The sequence below is a fragment of the Pipistrellus kuhlii genome, unplaced genomic scaffold, assembly GCF_014108245.1.
Source record: "Pipistrellus kuhlii isolate mPipKuh1 unplaced genomic scaffold, mPipKuh1.p scaffold_m20_p_1, whole genome shotgun sequence".
Lineage (NCBI taxonomy): Eukaryota > Metazoa > Chordata > Mammalia > Chiroptera > Vespertilionidae > Pipistrellus > Pipistrellus kuhlii.
This window is the reverse complement of record NW_023425404.1, coordinates 26,869,128-26,889,390: the sequence shown is the minus strand read 5'-3', so window position 1 is coordinate 26,889,390 and position 20,263 is coordinate 26,869,128. Positions and strand designations below refer to the sequence as shown.

At 41.7% G+C, this 20,263-nt stretch overlaps 1 long non-coding RNA gene across 1 annotated transcript; it reads right to left on the bottom strand.

Annotated features, from left to right (window-relative positions):
* Positions 1–4,607: 4,607 nt before the first annotated feature.
* Positions 4,608–19,551, bottom strand: LOC118731554. The gene is made up of 3 exons (XR_004991902.2): positions 19,539–19,551; positions 6,944–6,947; positions 4,608–4,825 (listed from the first exon to the last, which is right to left on the bottom strand). It is a non-coding gene; the product is annotated as an uncharacterized LOC118731554 (long non-coding RNA).
* Between the last annotated feature and the right edge of the window lie 712 nt (positions 19,552–20,263).

Below are 20,263 nucleotides of genomic sequence, written 5' to 3'. Positions count from 1 at the left end.
CGTTGGGGAGGCACTGTGAGGGAGAGATATGCAAGACTGCACAACCAAATATCAACTCGGTGACACGCACAGGAAAGCTTCTGCAAAGTCCAACACAAAAGGTTGTGTGAAACCCATAGGAATAAGAGAAAGACACGTTTTTGGTAAGTGTGGAACTAAACTAAACTTCATGGGCTCTGAGTTTCTTGCTGATCCTGAACCTTTGGGGATTTGAGTTTATTTACTCTGGGAAAATCCATCTTCCAAGTACTAAGGGAAAAAATGTAGCTTCAACATTTGCTGAACACCAACTAACTCTTTAAAACCATACAGGGATGAGTGAAGTAAAAATGAATCACAAACATGCAGATTAAATTTCTCCTAAACTGCACCAGAGTTTAAAGGGCAAGTGAAAAAGCACTTGAGGCAAAAGACATTTTGGCTTTTGCAGAACCTAAAACATTTCTAATGAGTTTGAATTCATTCAATTAACTTAAGATTCAGCAGAGTTCTTTTTTCCCAGCGTTCAACCTAATGATATACATACAGCTGCCATACACATACACATGCAGCTGCCATCACCTTAAAGAGGCAATTACTTTTGTTTTATGAAAATGAACTTTTTGTGCAAATTGGTAGTCACAAAATAATCACAGGGATATAAAAGTACAGTATAGCAGTATAGTCAATAATATTGTAATAACTCTGTATGATGCCAGGTGGGTACTAGAATTATCAGGGGGGTCACTTTGTAAATTATATTAATATCTAACCACTATGTTGTACACCTGAAACTAATATAAAATAATGTTGACTGTCAACTGTAATTGAAACTTTTTTATTTTTAAAAAGAAAATTAACTTCTTGATCCAAGAGCACTGAGAGAAATATCATGATAATGACAAAAATAGTAATCCAATGGCCTTTAGTATAAATGATAGAACTCAAAGTTCTATATTTAATATTGGGCACAAGACTAACAACCCTGAGAGATATGACATAAAAACAAAGCATTCTCTTCTAAAAACTTTATATTTCAAATACTATAGTGAGTCTATAGCAGTAATTTGTGTGTCATCCAATCACCTGTGGAAAGTATTATTATGAATGTGTACTAGGTAGCAGGTATCATTGGAGATAAATAGTAAGGATGTAAAATTATCCATGTATTCATCAGTTTACTTTTTGCTCAAGAAGAACCTCATTTGGTAATTAATACAATGTGTTATGTTATTGAGGTTTCTTTTTACTCCATCTTCCCTCCTTTTTTGGACTAGATGAATATCCCCTATAAATCTATTTTCTTTTGTCGTTATCTCTCATCTCTCAGCCTGTCAGATAAACATACATCTTTCCTTTTAATAGGTACTCAAATACTGAGAAGTTGTCACATCATTAATCCACTTATTTCTCCACTAGATTCCTCTACTTTTGCCAACCTACTTCAGACAAGGATCCCTCTGCCTTTTTTTTTTTTTATCTGTTCTTTAAAATAGTATATAACTAACCTTGATTAAGAGTGCCTCAGTGGTCTGGCTTGATCTAGGTGTAGAATTTAGAATATTTGAGAATGAAAGTAGAGATTCCACATCTTTCAGGCAACTGTCCGTGATTATGATTTTTTGAGGCTGAACTTGAGGTAAGTTCTGTATTCAACTGTACAAAAAGAGTTAGAAACATCGATGGAATGTAGAGTCTATTAGACAGCCTGTGCTAATTACAGTTTTGTGATATCCCTCTCAATAAAACTCAAACAATCATTATAATACAGAGATGTCTGTATATATCATACTTTGGTTGAACACATTTGATGTCACAGACAGTGTGCTTGCATCTGGCATGAACCCAACAAAAAAGGTATCATTACTATGTCAATGTACAGATGAGGAGTCGAAATTTCAGAGAAATTCGGTGACTTGACCATGATTACCCTGCTGGAAAGCAGCAGAGGCAGAATTTGAAGAGGTTTGTAGAGGCCAGGCCTGATCTGTTAACTCGCAGTTTTCCCAGGGTCCAGTAAAGGGAGATCGTTGGCTGGAGTTAGAAGGCAAGAGCTAGAATTTTGTTTTGTTACCTTAATTTGGTTAAGGGAAAGGAATGACACTTCAGGGAAAAGAACTCGAGTTGGGTTGTGTTTTTCTTTTCAATTAAATTTTATTTTACAAGAATCCTTGATGAAACCAGAGGGAAAGTCTTATTTCTCCTCTCTCCTTCAAACAAGTCCCCAAAATGTCCCTTCTAATCTCTGACTTCTGTAATTATTATTGGAGTGGCCTATCCTGTTAAAAAAAAAAAAAAAAAAAAAAAAAAAAAAAAAAAAAAAAAAGCATTGGGGTCCCCCTGCTTCAGAAGACTTCTCCATAGCGGGAGAGACTCCCCACATCCAGAGGGAAAAGGTCACAGATTTAGATTTTAATGTGAATATGCATTTGGAGAAAGAAACATGAAAACAGTATATGACTGACAAAGGAGAAGACAACTGGTCAACCTGTTGTCATTGTACAAGTCCTGGGAACTTTTCTCTGGGAGCCAAAATAAAGCATTCATCTCCTCTGTCCCTTTTGTAGAAGACTCAAAACAGTCAATGGATTTCCATTCCTCTTCTTAAAGCCACTTCTTTTCCACTCCCTCTACAACCTACAATCCCACCACAACATAAAACTTTTTTTCCCCTCAGCCAACAAATTTTCTGGTCACCACAACAAGCAGATTCACAGAGCAAATGAATAATTTGAAATGTGACAAGTATCTCATCTGATTCACAGAAAGAAAAAAGTCAAGATGGCTGCTGCCAAAATGGAAACACTGTCTGGAAAATTCTTGAAAATATCTTTACAATCTCAAATTGGGCAAGTGAATATACCCTAAGTAAAAACTTGCAATGTCCCAAAATATAAACAAGGTAAAAATTTTAAGTTGATAATGTTAAGATAGAAATAAAAATGCTGATGGGGCCAAAACCGGTTTGACTCAGTTGATAGAGCATTGGCCTTCAGACTGAAAGGTCCTGGGTTCGATTCCAGTCAAGGGCATGTACCTTGGTTGCAGGCACATCCCCAGTGGGGGGTGTATAAGAGGCAGCTGGTCCATGATTTTCTCTCATCGATGTTTCTAACTCTCTATCCCTCTCTCTTCCTCTCTGTAAGAAATCAATAATTTTTTTTTTTTAATGCTGATGGGTCCATATAAATGAACTTTTTTTTCTTCTAATATTGTTTACTTTTAACACTTGAGCTGCTGATTAGAAATCCCTGCCGGGTAGGGAGTAAGCAGTAATAGTCCTAGACTTCATATAGAAGGGGCTTATGGGAAACCATCTGGACATAAGGGAGGTTGGGAACTTGAAGGCAATCTAGCAGCTTACAAATATCACTTAGATAGTAGTTATTGGCAGTGGGCACTAGGAGAGTAAGCTAATGAAGATTATGGTGAAACTTAACACCCATACACACTCCAGACCACAGGAGTCAACAATGCCGGTTGTCTACCCAGCATCCATCCCTACTGTCTTTCTGCCTGAGAGAACCCTGGTTTTAATCAGTCAACCACTAATTCTCTTCACAGCCATACTCCTTTGGGGGACATGTTCCAGAACCAAACCCAACTGCTCTAAGATAACCCCAGGGGCCTTTTAAGGAATGTTTTCGGAGTAAGTATATGACTGGACTCTAGCCAACATGATGTGAGGAAAAGTTTGCTGGAGGTTCCTAGGAAGTATTTCCTCACTCATAAACCAGTCTTCTCTGCCATGTACCCCGGCCTGAGTGGACGTGACTCCTGGCACTGCTGTAGTCATTGTGCTCCCAAACTGGAAGATTCAGTCAACCCAGGGGCTGGCTGGTGATGGAGATGGAAAGAACCTGGGCTGTTGATATTGAAGCAACACACTCAAGAGATCATCCTGCCTTTGGATTTCTTATCACGTGAAACAGTAAATCTTCATATGTTTAATCCAGTTGGCTTAGGGTTTTCTGAGGTTTGTGCCCAAAGCAATCCAATGTATATAGTTGCTCCCTGTCCTTCATTCCCACTCCTACTCCCACCCCCAACCCTTGACACAAACACTGGCTTGGAGGTTAGAGGAACTTCAAGATGTCTTTCCAGAATTTAGGGTCAGGAGCAAACAACACATCCTATCTAATAAAAGAGTAATATGCAAATTGACCATCACTCCAACACACAAGATGGCTGCCCCCATGTGGACACAAGATGGCCACCACAAGATGGCGAGCAGGGGAGGGACCAGGTCTGCAAAGGAGGGAAGTTGGGGGAGACCCAGGCCTGCAGGGGAGGGCAGTTAGGGGCAAGCAGGCTGGCAGGGGAGAAGTTAGACTTCAATCAGGCCGGCAGGGGAGTGGTTAGGGGGTGATCAGGCTGGCAAGCAAAAGCCGGGAGGGGCAATCAGGAAGGCAGGCAGGTGAGCAGTTGGGAGCCAGCAGTTCTGAATTGTGAGAGGGATGTCTGGCTGCCCATTTAGGCCCTATCCTACCTATGAAATTTTGTGTATTGGCCTTTTAAGAATGTGCCTGCATTTCCAGCAATCTCTCAAAACAACCCTGCTGCTTTTCACAGCCAGATGGTATGTGGCACTTTTCTCAGTTATGATGCTCTGGACTAGGGAGCCCAGCTTGGGGTTTAGACCCTAGAGGTGTCAGTGGGAACCCTCACAGCTGAGATATCCATCCAGAATGTCAGCTGCTGCCTGTGGGAGCCCAACCAGCCCTTTCACACCTCCATCACTTCTATCAGTCTCTAGTGGTCTTCACTTTCCATCCTTGGTTATCAGGGATCTCCCTAGCTAGTCTTTAGTTGATTTTTCAGGGTGGTTCTTCTGTATTTTAATTTACTTCATTTGGTTCTGGAAGAGTGTCAGTGTAGCTTCCACTTACTCTACCAACATTTTTGAATCTCTGGATCATTTTTTAACAAAACATAATAGAATCTTCCCAAATCTATTCCTCTCTGCTCTGATCAGTGATCCTTTCTCTGAATGTTTGTATTCTTTATCATATATTAATATATCTACACCAATAAATGTTATCATTTTGTGTGCCTTTAAACATTTCATAAATTATATCATAATGTACAATTTTAATTGAAATCTTCACATCTCTTTAATTCACTTTAATTATCTCTCTGAGACTTATAACATGGTAGAGGTAGTTCTTTCCATCCAATTTATCAGCTTTACTAGTATAGCATGTAATTTGCTCATTCTTCTATTGGGGAACATTTAGATAGTTTTCAGGTTTTTTTATTGAAATAATTCTGTGATAAACATTGACCTTCTTCTAAACATGTGTGAGGGTTTCCTTTTGATGTTTAGATTGAATCATGTGAAATTGCCAATATTCAACCATTCTGAACTACAAAATGACAAATTCATATGGCTCAACTTATTACATACCTAGAAATGAAAATGCCAGTTGATAGGTTAAACTTTTTAAACTCAATCAAGTACAGCCAAAGACTGAGAGATGGTTTTCTAAAACCCTTTTGAGATAAACATCTAAATCTTAAATACTCAATTTACAGAGTTCATTCCATAGAGAAAATATGTTTCTACATCTGAGAGAGAAGGAGAGAACAAAGAGAAAGAACCTGGAGTTTCTTAGGTATCTCTGTCATCTAGCAAATTTTAGAGATGATGGTGCTATGCTTTCTTTCAAACCCTCAAGTTTCACTTCCCAGAGGCAAAGACATCATATATGACAGGGAAAAAAATGATACACTATTCTAGTAGATCTATTCAATGAAGTGAGCTTGTTTTTAAGAAACAGCCCAAGGAAGTATTTGGAATTATAAATTGTCTAATGTTAAAATAGCAATATCTTTGCTTGTAGCTGCTTTTTCTTAACTAGATCCAGAAAGGAAAGTGAAGAGATTCTTTTTTTCCTTTTTTACTGAATGTACTAGAGGCCCGGTGCACAAATTTGTGCATGGGTGGCATCCGGCCAGCCCAACCCCAATGGGTGTATCGAGGCCAGGCCTGTCAGAAGGAAGAGATGGTGGGAGGTTGGCCGGCTGACTGTCCAGCCGGCTGGCAGCTGACCTGTCCCAATTGGGGCCTGATTAGGGTAAGGCTGGCTGGGGGGAAGAGCCACAGGTGATTGGCCAGCAGGCACGGCCTCGATTGGGGTAGGGGGGCCAATTGGGGATGGGACCAGCCATGGGGAGGGGATGTGGTGGTGGGTTGGCAGGGCTGATTGGGAGCCAGCGGCCTTGGGGAGGGGCCATGGGTCCTTGGCCAGCTGGCCCTGCCCTTGATTGGAGTGAGGGACTGATTGAAGGCAGAGCTGGCTGGGGGAGGGGCCATGGGTTGATGAGAGTAGTGGGGGCCCATCAGGGACAGGGCCAGTCAGGGGTAGCGGCTACAGGCAATTAGCCAGCTGGCCCTGCCCCTGATCAGGGTGGATGGGGTGGGGGGACGATCTGGGGTGGGGCCAGGTGAGGGGAGGGGTTGAGGGCCATTCAGGGTGGTGGGGGCCCACCAGGGGTGGGAGCAAGCATGTGGAGAGGCTGCAGGCCAATCAGGGTGGGGCAGGTCAATCAGGATGGGAGAAGCTTATCAGGGGTGAGGCTGGCTTGGGAGAGGGGACATGGGAGGTTGGCTGGCCAGCTTCACCCCCCATCAGGCCTGTTCATTGGCTGCAGTGAGTATCATAATGACTGGTCATTCTGGTCTTTACAGCACTTCAGTCACTGGCTTTATATACATATAGATTAGGGGTGACATTGATTAATAAAATTATATAGGTTTCAGGTGTACAATTCTATAATCCATCATCTGTATATTGTATTGTGTTCACCACCCCAAGTCAAGTCTCCTTCCATCCTTCCATTACCATTTATCCCCTCTATATCCTCTTCTACCTCTTCTAGTAATCACCATACTATTGTCTATGTCTGTGAGTTGTTTTTTGATTGTTTGTTTTGCTTTGCTAAATTCCTTCACCTTTTTCACCCAGCTACACAACCCCCTTCCCTCTGACAGCTATCAGTCTGTTCTCTACCTATGAGTGTGTTTCTATTTTGTTAGTTTATTTTATTCATTAGGTTTTACATATAAGTGATATCATGTGACACTTGTCTTTCTCTGATTGGCTTATTTCACGTAGCATAATGGTCTCCAGGTAATCTCCATCCTGTCTCAAAGGATAAGATTTCCTTCTTTTTTATGGTTAGGTAGTTTTTCACTGTGTAAATATACCAATGCTTTTTTTTTTTTTTTTTTTTCCCCCCTACTCATCTACTGATGGACACTTGGGCTGCTTCCAAATCTTGGCCATTATAAATGATACTGCAATGCATAGGGATGCATATATTCTTTCAAATTGGTGTTTCAGGTTTCTTCAGATATATTCCCAGAAGTGGAATTGCTGGGTCACAAGGCAGTTCCATTTTTTATTTTTTGAGGTTACTCCATGCTGCTTTCTACAGTGACTGCACCAATCCACATTCTCACCAACAGTATATGAGGGTTCCCTTTTCTCCACATCCTCATCACACCTGTTTGTTGATTAATTGATGAATAGCCATTCTGACAGATGTGAGGTGATATTTTATTGTGGTTTTAATTTACATCTCTTGGATAATTAGTAACATTGAGCATCTTTTCATATGTCTATTAGCCATCTGTATGCCCTCTTTGGAGAAGTGTCTATTCAGGCCCTTTACCCATTTTTAATGGGATTGTTTGGGGGCTTTTGGTTTTGAGTTTTATAAGTTCCTTATAAATTTTGGATATTAACCCCTTATCAGATATATCATTATGTTCTCCCATTCAGTGGGTTGTCTTTTCATTTTGTTGATGGTTTCCTTCCCTGTGCAAAAATTTTTCAGTTTGATGTAGTCCCATATTGCCCAAGGCAATATATCAGAGAGAAAAAATATTACTATGAGAAATGTCCAAGATCTTACTGCCTATGTTTTCTTCTAGGATTTTTATGATTTTGAGTCTAACATTTAAGTTTTTAATCCATTTTGAGTTTATTCTGTGTATGGTGTAAGAAGGTGGTTTCTTCTTTTTATGCACATAACTGTCCAATTTTCCCAACACCAATTATTGAATAGACTATCTTTACCCCTCTGTCAAATATTAATTGACCAGAAAAGTGTGGGTTTATTTCTGGGCTCTCTATTCTGTTCCATTGATCTATTTGTGTGTTTTTATGCCAGCACCATGCTGCTTTGATTACTATGGCCTTGTAGTATAGTTTGAAAACAGGTAGCATGATTCTTCCAACTTTGCTCTTCTTTCTCAAGATTGCTGTGACTATTCAGGTCTTCTGTGGTTCCACATAAATTTTTGCAATATTTGTCCCAGTTCTGAGAATGCAAGGAGTAAAAGTTTGTGTCTTGACACAGGATAAGATGAGCTGATATTTGCTTTCTCAAGTGTATATGTTATTCCTATAGATGATTTGGCAATTATATTCTAGAGGTCTCCACTGGAAGTTACCATGTAACCTGTACTCCTAAAATGTGCACCACCTGCCTGTAAACACTATTGACAGTGCTTGAAGATTCCCATAACATAAAAATGCTGAGACTTGCTTATCAAATATGATATCTATTAATAGATTCTTCAAATTCATTTGTAATTATTAGAAATGCACTGACTACCTTCCACCAACAAATATTGCCTTAAACACAATGCACAAGATTAGGTCCTTGTGGAAATCTTTAAGTATTTTAGTTAGGTCAGGAGTCCTGAATATAATTCCTTAGATATTTTTTTTTCCAGGTGATTGACATTTAGAAAATATCTTTATGTCCTCACTAAGTTAAATGTTATCTGCCTTGTATGTATAAATTATGATATTATATCTAACATGTCCACATTTTGCTACAGTAACAAACAACCTCAATACATCAATGGTTTACAACAAATATCTATCTTGCCCTGGTTTCATGAGTGGTGTTGGTTGGCTATAGTTCTTCTGGTCTCTGCCCAGCTCCACACCCATTCATCTCCACTGGCCAGCGTATGTCACATGATGAAGCTCAAAGCCACAAGTCAAGCAAGTATACGGAGGCAGGGGCAAATCACACTTCACAGGAAGAGGGATTTAGAATTCCATTACAGGGAAGGAGTGAATTGTGGTAAACAACAATCCAATATATCAAAGTTTCACATAGCTTCTTTGTTCAGTCAATGATAGAAAAGGGGAAAATACAATGTAAGTTGGTGCTCATTAACTAAGTTGTGCTTTGAAGTCACATCAAATCTGACACATTCAGTGTAATAAATACCACAGGCCCCTAAGGTGGAAGTCAGGAATTGCTGAAAGTTTTTATTCCAATTCTCTCAGTTTAATCACTTTAGATGCTTTTCCATCTAAAGAGTATGACAAACAGATAATGAATAATATCTTTAATAGCATGAAGTCTTCCCTTGTTCAAATATTTTTCCATTTCTGTTCTGGCCTTGTCTTCAAAGGTACAGTCTATTTCTCATGGATGGTATCCCTGGGGGGGGGGGGGGGTGTCCCTCCTTGGAGGCTGGGTTTGAAAAGTGCAACTGGTATCAAATCTTCTGGCTCAGATAAATACATGGTCAAGGTAAGTGACAGAGTTGGGGATGGGTAAGAGCAATTAGTAGACCTCTTGAATAGTTTGCATACTGGTTCTGAAGGTAATTTCAAATCAGCATTTTTGAGAATATTTTCTTCAATGGGAGCATCATTAGCATAGATGCATCAGCTCTTAAGGTGATTCTTCAAAAAGTAAAGCTCACTTGATGATGCAAGTTCTGATTTTTGTTGTTTTTGTTTTGTCTTCCAAATTCTCATTCTCTGGTCTTCCCCACATGTACTTCATAGTGACGACTTGTAGTAAACATAGTCAGTATTTGTTCCCGTTTTCTACAGCAAGCCAAAACAGGTTATCCAAACCGCCAATAAGGATTCCGAGAGCCTGAGATGACCGCTCCATTATGCTCGTTTCCATGGGGATACAAACCCAGTTCTGGTCCTTGACCAATTTCATAAATTTGCATGTTATCATCATCTGTGAGTCCACACGGGTACTTTAAGCCAATAGCCTCTTCCACTCAAAGCAGAGAAAAAACTGATCATCTCTATGTATGTCCCAGTGGAAATTCTAAGTGAATGGGAGATGGCAAATTAAACTTTCTTTTATGATAACAAATCCAAGGTAATTGATGCAATGTGGGCCTCTGACAAAACAAATACTGTTTGGTTACAGATATATGGAAATAAGACTATTTCTCTCCAAAGTCATACCCACGTCTTGGAAATTCCATGTAGGAATAAACTTTAGAGAGGGAATGCCTAAAGCTCATAGCAGTGCACTGTAACTCATTGATTTCCATTCTTCGGAAAATCAGCGAGAGGTTTTCAAACTCTCATGGTATCAGGAACCTGATAAGGACCATAGTCCCAGCCCCTAGATGATGGCTGAGGCCCTTAATAGGATAGACCATGGTGAAATCTGTCCTACTGGGGCGCAGCTGGAATTAAACCCCCCTCTGCCCAGTCTGAACTTTACATCTGCTGGCTTATCTCCCTTCAGCTTTATTTCCCTTTTCTTCCCTTTTTGGCAGGGGGTAGGGGACGGAGTGGTTAAAAAAAAGGGGGGGGGGGGGATAGGGGAGCTCATTGTGGAAATCCGTTGGCCAAAGGCATTCACACCAGTGTCAACTTCAAACCAGTCCAGGCAACAGAATGACCTCCAAGCCACTCTTTGTAAATCTGAGTTCTTCTCCCTGCACTGCCCTCTTTAAAAGAAGTATCTCTTGCACCATCTAGCCCCTCTCAGGCAGCCCTGCTGTTGACATTTCTGAGCTATAGGAATGTTCTCCATTTCAGTACCTTCACATTGAAAATAAGTGTAGAAAGGAAACATCTTCGCTGGCCGCCTTGACAGAACTCAGAAACAACACGGGCGCTGAAATACGTGGTAACGCGCTGGCTCGCGCCTTCCCAAAGAGATTTGCTTTCAGGGATCCGCTCGGGAGAGGCTGATTGGGCCTCCAGAGATAGATCCCATCCTCTGACAACTCACCAAGCCCCCTTGGAATCTTCTGGCTCTGCGCCTCTCATTAACTGCCGTTACCCGAGCCTCTCCCCTCGCAGCCCGGCTCCGTGCGCACTCGCTCCCGGGAGACGGGGCAGGCGCGCAGCTGGGGGGCCTGTCGGGGCGGGGAGCGGCCCCCCTATCGGCCTCTGGAAACCCACATTTTAGAGCCTTGTAGTCATTTCCTTGCTGTGTGTGTGTGTGTGTGTGTGTGTGTGCACTTTCTTTTCTTTCTTTTTTTTTTTTTTCTTTTTATAAAAAAGGAGGCCAGAAGAGAACACCCTCCTTTTACTTCCTAATATATTATGTCCTCCCCTGCCGAGTCCGGGACTTAGTCTGGATTTGGTAACTGAAGTAATATAAATGTTAGCTAAGAAGCATTCCCGCAATGTGGTTCCAATTTGGGCCTGTTTTGAAGTCTAAAGGCCCAATATGTCTCGTGGATTCCTCGCTAGACATTAGCGCTAATGTAATTTGCGGAGGAGCAGCGCGCAGGCCGCGCTCTGGCAGGCGGGCCCCGCCTCTGCGGATCGGACCAGGGCGCTTTCCCCGCGCGGGGAGGGGGGACCCCGTGCCTTCGCCGGTAGCTCCCCCCACCGCTTTTGATGTCGGGAGCTTTGCTCAGGAAATTGCCGGGGTTTGCAGATACATGGAGCAAGGTAAGTGCTGTACCCTGTCACCACCCGCTCCCCGCTCCTGGCTCTGGAAGGAGGCAGCCCAGGCCGGAGGCAGCCTTTCTCTGCAAGCTGTTTGCACTTTCCTTCAATAACGTCTCTCCCCGAACACCCGTGCGTGCATTTTCGGAGCTGAGCTGGGGCGCCCCCCAAACCCACACCCCCACACCCGCCCCCCCCAACCCACACCCCCACACCCGCGCGCTCACACCCCTCCCGAGCCCCCGGCTGCATCCGGGTAATGAGCATCCCCCTGGAACCGCCTGCCCTTTATCTTGCTGGGGGGACCCGCACCTTTTGAACTGCCATCTGTAGATTGTGTTGGTGCACTGACTTGTTAACTGTGCCATGCTGTGAAGGAAATGGCATGATTTAGATCAAGTGCTCTGGACGGCTGTTCATAAGAAACACTTGAGCCAAGCTGTTGCTGCTCAGAAAGTGCCCTGGGGAGAGGGGTTCCGTTTGGGGTCACGGTCCTGCCTTGTATGAGGGCAGGCGCAGAGAGCTGCAACGCCAGGCTGGGCTGGGGCTGGAGGGAGGGGGAGGGGAGTGGAGAGAAACATTATGAAACCATAGAAGCGAGGCTGCCAAATTAACTTCTCACCCTTTCAATCACACTCCAGAGGATAAAAGCCTAACATTTCTGCCTCAGAAACAGGTTCGGTTTACACCAAACAAGTTATTTCTCTAATTTATCAGCCCGGCCAAGCTATCCTTCTAATGACTAAAAAATCTCCGCCGTTCCTGAAGCCGCTTGCATAGGTGCGCCATGAACACCTAGCTAGATGTGGGTGTTGGAGAAAGTTGGGGTGGACTGGACTCCCCCGAGACTGCTTGATCAAAAGAACTAAAAACAACAACAAAAAAAGTGTTCTGGCTTCGGGTTGTTTTGTTTCTATGCAAATAGTTCTGCTTTGTTCCAAAGGGCAAACTTGAGATGGAGGAACTGCAAGTTCTGGTGGGCACAAACCCTGAAATCTTTATTTCTAAAATGCCGCTCTGTGAACGTAGAGTTTAATTAGGAAGACAAAGGCAAAACGGGGAAAGAAGAGGGAGGGGCCCCCTTCGCTTAATTCATCAGCTCCCAGGCTAATACCGAGGGCCCCCCGATTTGTCCATTATATGGAAATAGATGATTAGGGTCATTCTCTAAGACAAATTTACTTTTCTGCACACTCTAAATCTGTTTAGTCACTTTAAAGGTGTCAATTATTGGAACAGGCTAAGACTATGAATTTCTTAGTAATAGCTTTAATAACATTTTGAAATGAAAAGCAGATACCTTGAAGTCAGCCCGCTTTGAAAAGACATATGAGCGGCTCTGGTTTTAATTTGGGTAGCATTCTACATCTGGAATCCCTTATAATTAAAACTAAAAACTGAACTACTACTTCCACCTGTCAAATGATGAAAAGATGAATGCACTAATAAGTTACTAAATAGCCCAACATGATAGAGTTTACATTCTCATTCCATACAGTAAAACAGAATTCTGGACAGGAGGCTAAAGGTCCTTGGTCATTACTAATAACATGCTTTCGGTATTAACCTGTATGTCCTGCCGCAACTACCGGCGGGATCTTTTTCCCATTAAGAGTTCATTTTTGCAAGTCTTTGACTTTAAAAGCAAATGTAGATTTCAGGAAGAATATTTGAGACACACAAACAGGGTTGTGCTTTCCATCCTATGCGTTGGGTGGAAACCCTCCTAGTACCTTCTTTAAACCCTCCTACTACCTTCCCTTACAAATTGCATGCAGTTGTCCCAAAGTCCAGTATTTAAAAAGGTTTTTCACGCACCCAGCGTGTGCACAGTTTTGTGCTGGGAATACAGTGCTGAGTGCGAGAAGTCTTTGGAGGTAATTTAGAGCTAGGAAAGCATGCTGTTATGTCTTCAGAATGACCAAACGCTTGTTTTTTGCCTAGATTGTGATAAGAAGGGGCCATTTTCCAAAAAAACACAAAACAAAAACGTTTGCTGTCACTCCAATTAAAACAACAATGGTCATTAAAAATGCCCTTAGACTGTCACTGGTGACTGGGAGGTTAATTATTTAAAAATGTAAATCCTGACTTGTAATCCCTATTGAAGCGTTTGGAACAACTCCCCCTGCAGAGGTCGAGCTGTGTGGGCGGCCCCTAAAGGCTCATTTTTCTTATTACACAGTCTTGCTTCTCTGTCATGAAACAAAAATGGAAATACCGCATTTTGAAAAGAGCCTCGGTTCTGCAGAGGAAAATAATGAAGCGTCCTGCTGGCAGTGGACACGGTCTTCCCCCAGGTAGTGCTGCTCTGCCTGAGGCTGCCTGATCTTTGCCTTCTGCACAGTAACCGCCATTGGCCCCTGGCAACCAGAAAGAAGCAAGGCCTGGAGGCAGCCGTCATCACAAGGAGCAGAGTTCTCCCTCTGAGAAAGTTTGCCCAGGAAGAGAATCCCAACCTATTTTAACTCTTTGGGGCCATTCAGTGATCACTTTAGTATCCCTTTCTATGCACGGCTACTTGGTGTCAGAGAAAAGGTAGCATTTGGCTGCCACGGGCTTGTTTTTTAGGCAAAGATCACAACTGGCCACCCCAGGCCTCCATCCAGCTTGAAGACCTGCCCTGCCGAGCAGCCAGCATGCTGCCTGAAAATCAGGAGATTCGTAGCAGCATTATTCACAACAGTCAAAAGTGGGAAGCAACCCAAGTCTCCAGAGACAGATGAATGGATGAACCAAGTGTTGTATCTACATACAATGGAATATTGTTCGGCCTTCAAAAGGAAGGAAATGCTGACATATCCACAGCATGGATGAACTTGGGGACCTTATGCCAAGTGAAACATGCCAGTCACAAAAGGACAAATACTGTATGAATCCACCCAGAGGAGGTGCTTGGAATGAGTCAAAACATAAAGACAGGAAGTAGAACAGTGATTCCCAAGGGCTAGGGGGAGGCCAGAGCGGGGAGTTATTTCATGAACACAAAGTTTCATTCGGGAAGATGGAAAACGTTCTGGGGCTGGTTTCACAACAATGTGGCTGTATTGATGCCACCAAATGTACACTTTAAAAAAAAATGGTGAAAATGGTAAATTCTGTTATGTATATTTTGCCATGATTTTTAAAAAATTGAGATTTTTTACATTGCCAACTTCTCCAGAAACAAAGATAAACAAGTAACTTTGGACCTTAACTAGCACACCTGAGATAATAGCGATGGCCATGGATTAGTCCCTGCACCCTTACCTGTGCGCACCCCGCTCCTGGGCGCCCCCTCCTCCTCCTGGTTTTCCACCCATTTTACTTCACCCACCAGCGCTCCCTGCCAGCCCCTGCAGCTGTCCCCTGCTCTCAGGGCCCTTGTGGATGGCTCTCACATACACATACACTTTTCAAAGAGCCCCCTAGAGTCCAAGTTTAACATGCAACACCACAGTCAGTGCAGTCTCTCTCGGGCACAGGTGAGATCCGGTGAGAGGCATGGGAGGGCCTCCAGGACAGAAGCATCGCTGAGAAGATCCTCTCCTGCAAAGCGAACCCTGGACACCCTCCTCTGCTCCCCCCTGGGGGAAGGGCAGTGAATGTCACATTCTGGACCAATTAGGCCATGATTCCTTATCAGTAGTTGCAGACAGACCATCCGTAGAGGCTTATAAAAGAACCAGAAGCACTTCTCAGGAGCAGGCGAAGTTTCCTACTATTTTTCGGATATTGACTTTGTATAAATTTATTACAGATTTTAACTCTGAGTCAAGGAGCAATGAATGGAACAATCTTTTTTGAAGTCTGGATTATCCTCAAATTGTGAACTTTCCTTCTAAGCGATTGACCATCTAAGGGTCCCCCCCCCCCCGCCCCTCTTAAATGCTACTGTCAAACGAGCATTTTAAAACATTTATCAAAAACCAGTGGCTTCAAACTTCAATCTGTACATTCCATATAAAGCAAACCCCAGTCTAGTGCTGATGCATAAATGATGTGTTGGTTTAATCTATTTTTCACAGGGGGTGTCTGAGAGTAGGAAAATTAAAAACAGGTAGAATGGACTATTATTACTGTCCCGTAGTGTGCTTTTTTACATGAGGTCTGGATTAAGATAACATCTGGTCTATATTTCTTGAACTATTTCCCTTTTATCACAAGAAAAATCGGCAACCCATCTCACAACTGCTCTTAATTTAGATCTAAATATCACTGATGAAACATTGTACAACATGCTGTTATCTATTAAAATGATTTCCCTGAAGGAACAGTTGATACTTTTTTATATTCCAGCAAAGCTAATCATGCCAGGCCTCCTTAGTAGGACTTACCTTATAATCAGATGTTCAAATGTTCCACCTAAATCATTGCTTTGGTACCAAATGAGTCTTATTCTGAGATGGATTTCACTACTTAGTTAAGTACCGTGCCCACGTCTGAGAGCCACCAATCGACAGAGACCCCTTCGGGAGTCCGGAATTTTACTCTGGAGCAAACAGGCCATTGTTCCCCACAGCCTCTCCAGAGCCCCTTGCAGGGGAAGGCTGTAAGCTGTTTTCAGTACTTTCCAGCATGCAAGTGCTACCCAATGTAGTATATTGATTTCACAGGATAAGAATTTGGGGGTTTTATTCCCCCCCATAATTGTATAACTTATTTCCACAGATAATAAATCAGGAAAGTATTTTCTCGGAAACTATTTTGCATACCTGTGGTGCACATGCATTTTGCTCATTTTAAACTACACCAAGACTGAGAATCACAGGAGGTAAATCTAGGCATTAACCAGTTACACGGGAAATGACTTGCTCCAGCTCTCACCGTTGATTTGGTCATATCACATGTTCCTGATTTTTAAACAAAATATAGAAAACAAAACACAAAAAATGATGGAGGTTTCAAAACCTCCACTAGAAATAATTCTTGGGTGGCTGTAAAAACCGAAGGATGCTTCCTGCAATAGAAAATGAAATTAGAAATGTATTACACACCAACTATAGGGAAAAAATTTTTAAAAATAAGTGTTTATAAACAGGGGATTGGTTAAATTAATTATATTACATGCATAATATGGACTATCTTACAGCCATTAAATATGGAAAAAGAATATTTGTGTATAGTAAGAAAGGATCTTCATGAATATTTAGAAGAACACAATATGAATAATCGCATCACTTTTTGTCATCGTTAAAAAGAATAAAGTAGACATATATTACTGTGTACATGGGGTGGGCAAACATGGGCTTATAGTTGTAATACAAGTAAATAATACAGTAATTAATAAGTAATGATACAAGATTAAACTCTGTGTTTTGCGTACTCACAACTATAAAGCTACTTTTGGCCGTCCCTGAAGGTAGAAGAGTCTGGAAGAATTCACATGGAACTGTCTTCAGTGGTTCACCATTACAAATAAGAGAGGAGGAGAACACTTTACTTCCTCAACTATTGTGAATTTTCTAGCTCTTCTTCACACACACACACACACACACACACACAAACGGAAAGTAATTACTTTCCAAAATTAAAAAAAAAAAAAGGAAAAATGCATTGAAGGAAAAAAAAAGCAAATAGAACAGAGATCCACTAGCCATTTCCCCACAGGGATAAATCATAGGAAGGGAGGTGGCTGGTGGGGGAGGGAGGTGCCTGCAGAGCAGAAAAAGAGGAATGCCTATTGACAGGCAGCCTGTCATCTTGTATTTTTTGGAGGGAACGTTGAGAATAAAAAGCCTTTGGAAGTTATCAGCGGTCAGGCTGGAGCCATTCATTTTTCACCTGCCTCTGTTTGTTGTCTGGCAGCCAGTCAAGGGTGCTATTAGCAGAATTAAGATCCAGAAGAAAAGATTATCCCGGAGAAGGCAAGATAAGGGGCTGGAAAGTGTGGCTGGTTATCAATATCACAATACCAGCCGGGTCAGAAAGGATTCCGGATAGGTTTCACTCGAAGCAGGTAATCTCTGCAAAAATAATGGAGTGACTGTTCCTCCGAAACACTTCAGTGCTGCAGCACGCTGCAGTGCATTTAAGATAACGCGGCGTTTCTCCGGAGAGGAGAGCCCCGCCGCTGCATTAGGCCGGAGAGTGGATAATAAAACCCTGCAACAACGTCCTTTTATTCTCCCCAATCGGGAAATCCGGGGGGGGGGAGGGGGGGGGGTGTGAAACAACCTTCCGTCTCTCTCCCAGATCATTTTTAATATTTCGTTTGCTACATTTTCATTCATTCTTCTTTCCTTCTCTCTGAGGAAAGCTCTACATGGAATTCCACGGCACAATGTGACATAGGAAACAGGAGGGGTGATTGTAACATTATTTAAGTATTTAATTGTTAGATCTTTTTTTTTTTAATTGCTAATCGGAGTGCAAATGGAGAGCAGCAACTCTTGTCGGGGGAGTTTTTGCCACTCTGGTCCTGAACATGTGTTTTCTAACAACGAATTGGAATGGTGAAGGGTTTGAGTTCATGTCAGCACTGCAATTTACAAGAGTTCACATGCAGCATGAACTTACATAGCATTTCACCATGTTGTCTATGAATCATTCAATTTTAAGCTCTGCAGCATATGGGCAACTGCAAAATGCAAAGAGGTAAGAAAACACATTTGGTATTCCCATTTTATATACTTCACATTGAAAATAAGTGGCTTTGTTCTCCCAGCTATTTTTTATCTAAATGATAAAGGCTCCTTCATTTTATTTTCTTTATCTTTTTAGCAATTTCAAGTAAAGAGATATCATCTTGTTCAGCTAAATAATTTTTCAATGTACAGAGTTTGTAGTATTTGCACTCTTATAGAGGGAACAACAAACAGTAGGTTATTTATTTTGAGTTACCATCCCGGTAGTTGTGATGAATTGACAGCAGTTCATCCATCTAAGACTTGATCAGTAAAATACATTCCCAAAATGGCTGCCACTAAGGGAAATGACCAACCACTGACAGAAGAGAAAGAATGAAGACCATGGCACTGACTTCCCAATAACCAAGCACCCACTTTATGACCCAGAAGCTCTCATTTCATTTATTAATGAAAAACAAACCTAATATACATGTAAAATAAAAAAAGAACTTTGATCCCTGGTTGGTTTGGCTCAGTGGATAGAGCGTCAGCCTGCAGACTGAAGTGTCCCAGGTTCGATTCTGGTCAAGGGCACATGCCTGGATTGTAGGTTTGGACCCCATTGGGGGGCATGCAGGAGGCAGCTGAACAAAGATTCTCTCCCATCATTGATGTTTCTGCCTCTCTTTCCCTTTCCTTTCCTCTCTGAAATCAATAAAGATATATTTTCTAAAAAGAACTTCGATATTTCTTAGCAGTGGTTCTCAACCTTTCTTTGCTGCGACCCTTTATCGATAATACAGTTCCTCATGTTGTGGTGACCCCCAACCATAAAATTATTTTCGTTGCTACTTCATAACTGTAATTTTGCTACTGTTTATGAACCATAATGTAAATATCTGTGTTTTCCAATGATCTTAGGCTGTACAGCAGCACTTCTCAATCTGTGGGTCACTAGCAAGGTCGCCTAAGACCTTCGGAAAACACAGATATTTACATTATAATTCATAATAGTAGCAAAATTACAGTTATGAAGTAGCAACGAAAATAATTTTGTGGTTGGGGGTCACTACAACATGAGGAACTGCATTAAAGGGTTGCGGCATTAGAACGGTTGAGAACCACTGCTTTAGAGGCCTAGATTTGGGTCTGCTATAGCAGTACATGAAAATGCTCTTATTTCAGCGATGACTTTCAAAAACTGATCGATGTCCTGTTGCTAGTATGAATGACACTGCTGTGCCCATAAAAGAATACAAAATATTTTTATTCTTTTTCCCTATTTTTGTGTGTATTTTCTAAGAAAAGAGGAAACTTTGGTAATGGGACAATAACACCTAGTTTTAAATAGTTTTTAATTACATAAGCAATACATGAAAGCATTTTTATTATTTTTAAATGTCAACAATACAAAACCTTATACAATATAAGCTAAAACCTCCTCTAAACACTCACAACCCTCCCACATAACTGAACTCTCCTCAGCAGAAACACAGTTAGCAATGTAGAGACTATTTTATAGACCATTTTCTATGCCTCTACAAATGTATACGTGCATATACACCTAGGTAGGGCAGGGGTTTTTTAATAAATGGGACTACCCTGTATGTATTGTTCTGTAGGTTGCTTTTCTTCCTTTAACAATTTGTCTCATATGTCATTCCAGGTCAGTACTGCAAACGAGTTATCTTGAAGTTCACACATCCTTTTGAATTTTTAAAATTGTTTCCCACTTAAAAATTGTTCATATTTTCCTTCTTCTTTTTTTTTTTTTTTTTTTTTTTTAAGGAAAATATCCAGCAACATTGTGCTCAGTCCTCGCCAGGAACCAACTTCTCAGAAATGGGAGTCCCTCAGCGGAAACCACACTCCCTGTGCCACAAGCTCCTGCCTCCAGCCCCATGTTCAGCCTGGCCCTCTAGCCCTCCAAGGTTGCTCCCCATCAGGAGGTAAACCTACATGATTCTGGTAAAAGGCTAATCATAGCTCAGAATACAGAAACGCCATTTCCCCATGCACAGCACATTTTTCAAGTCCAAC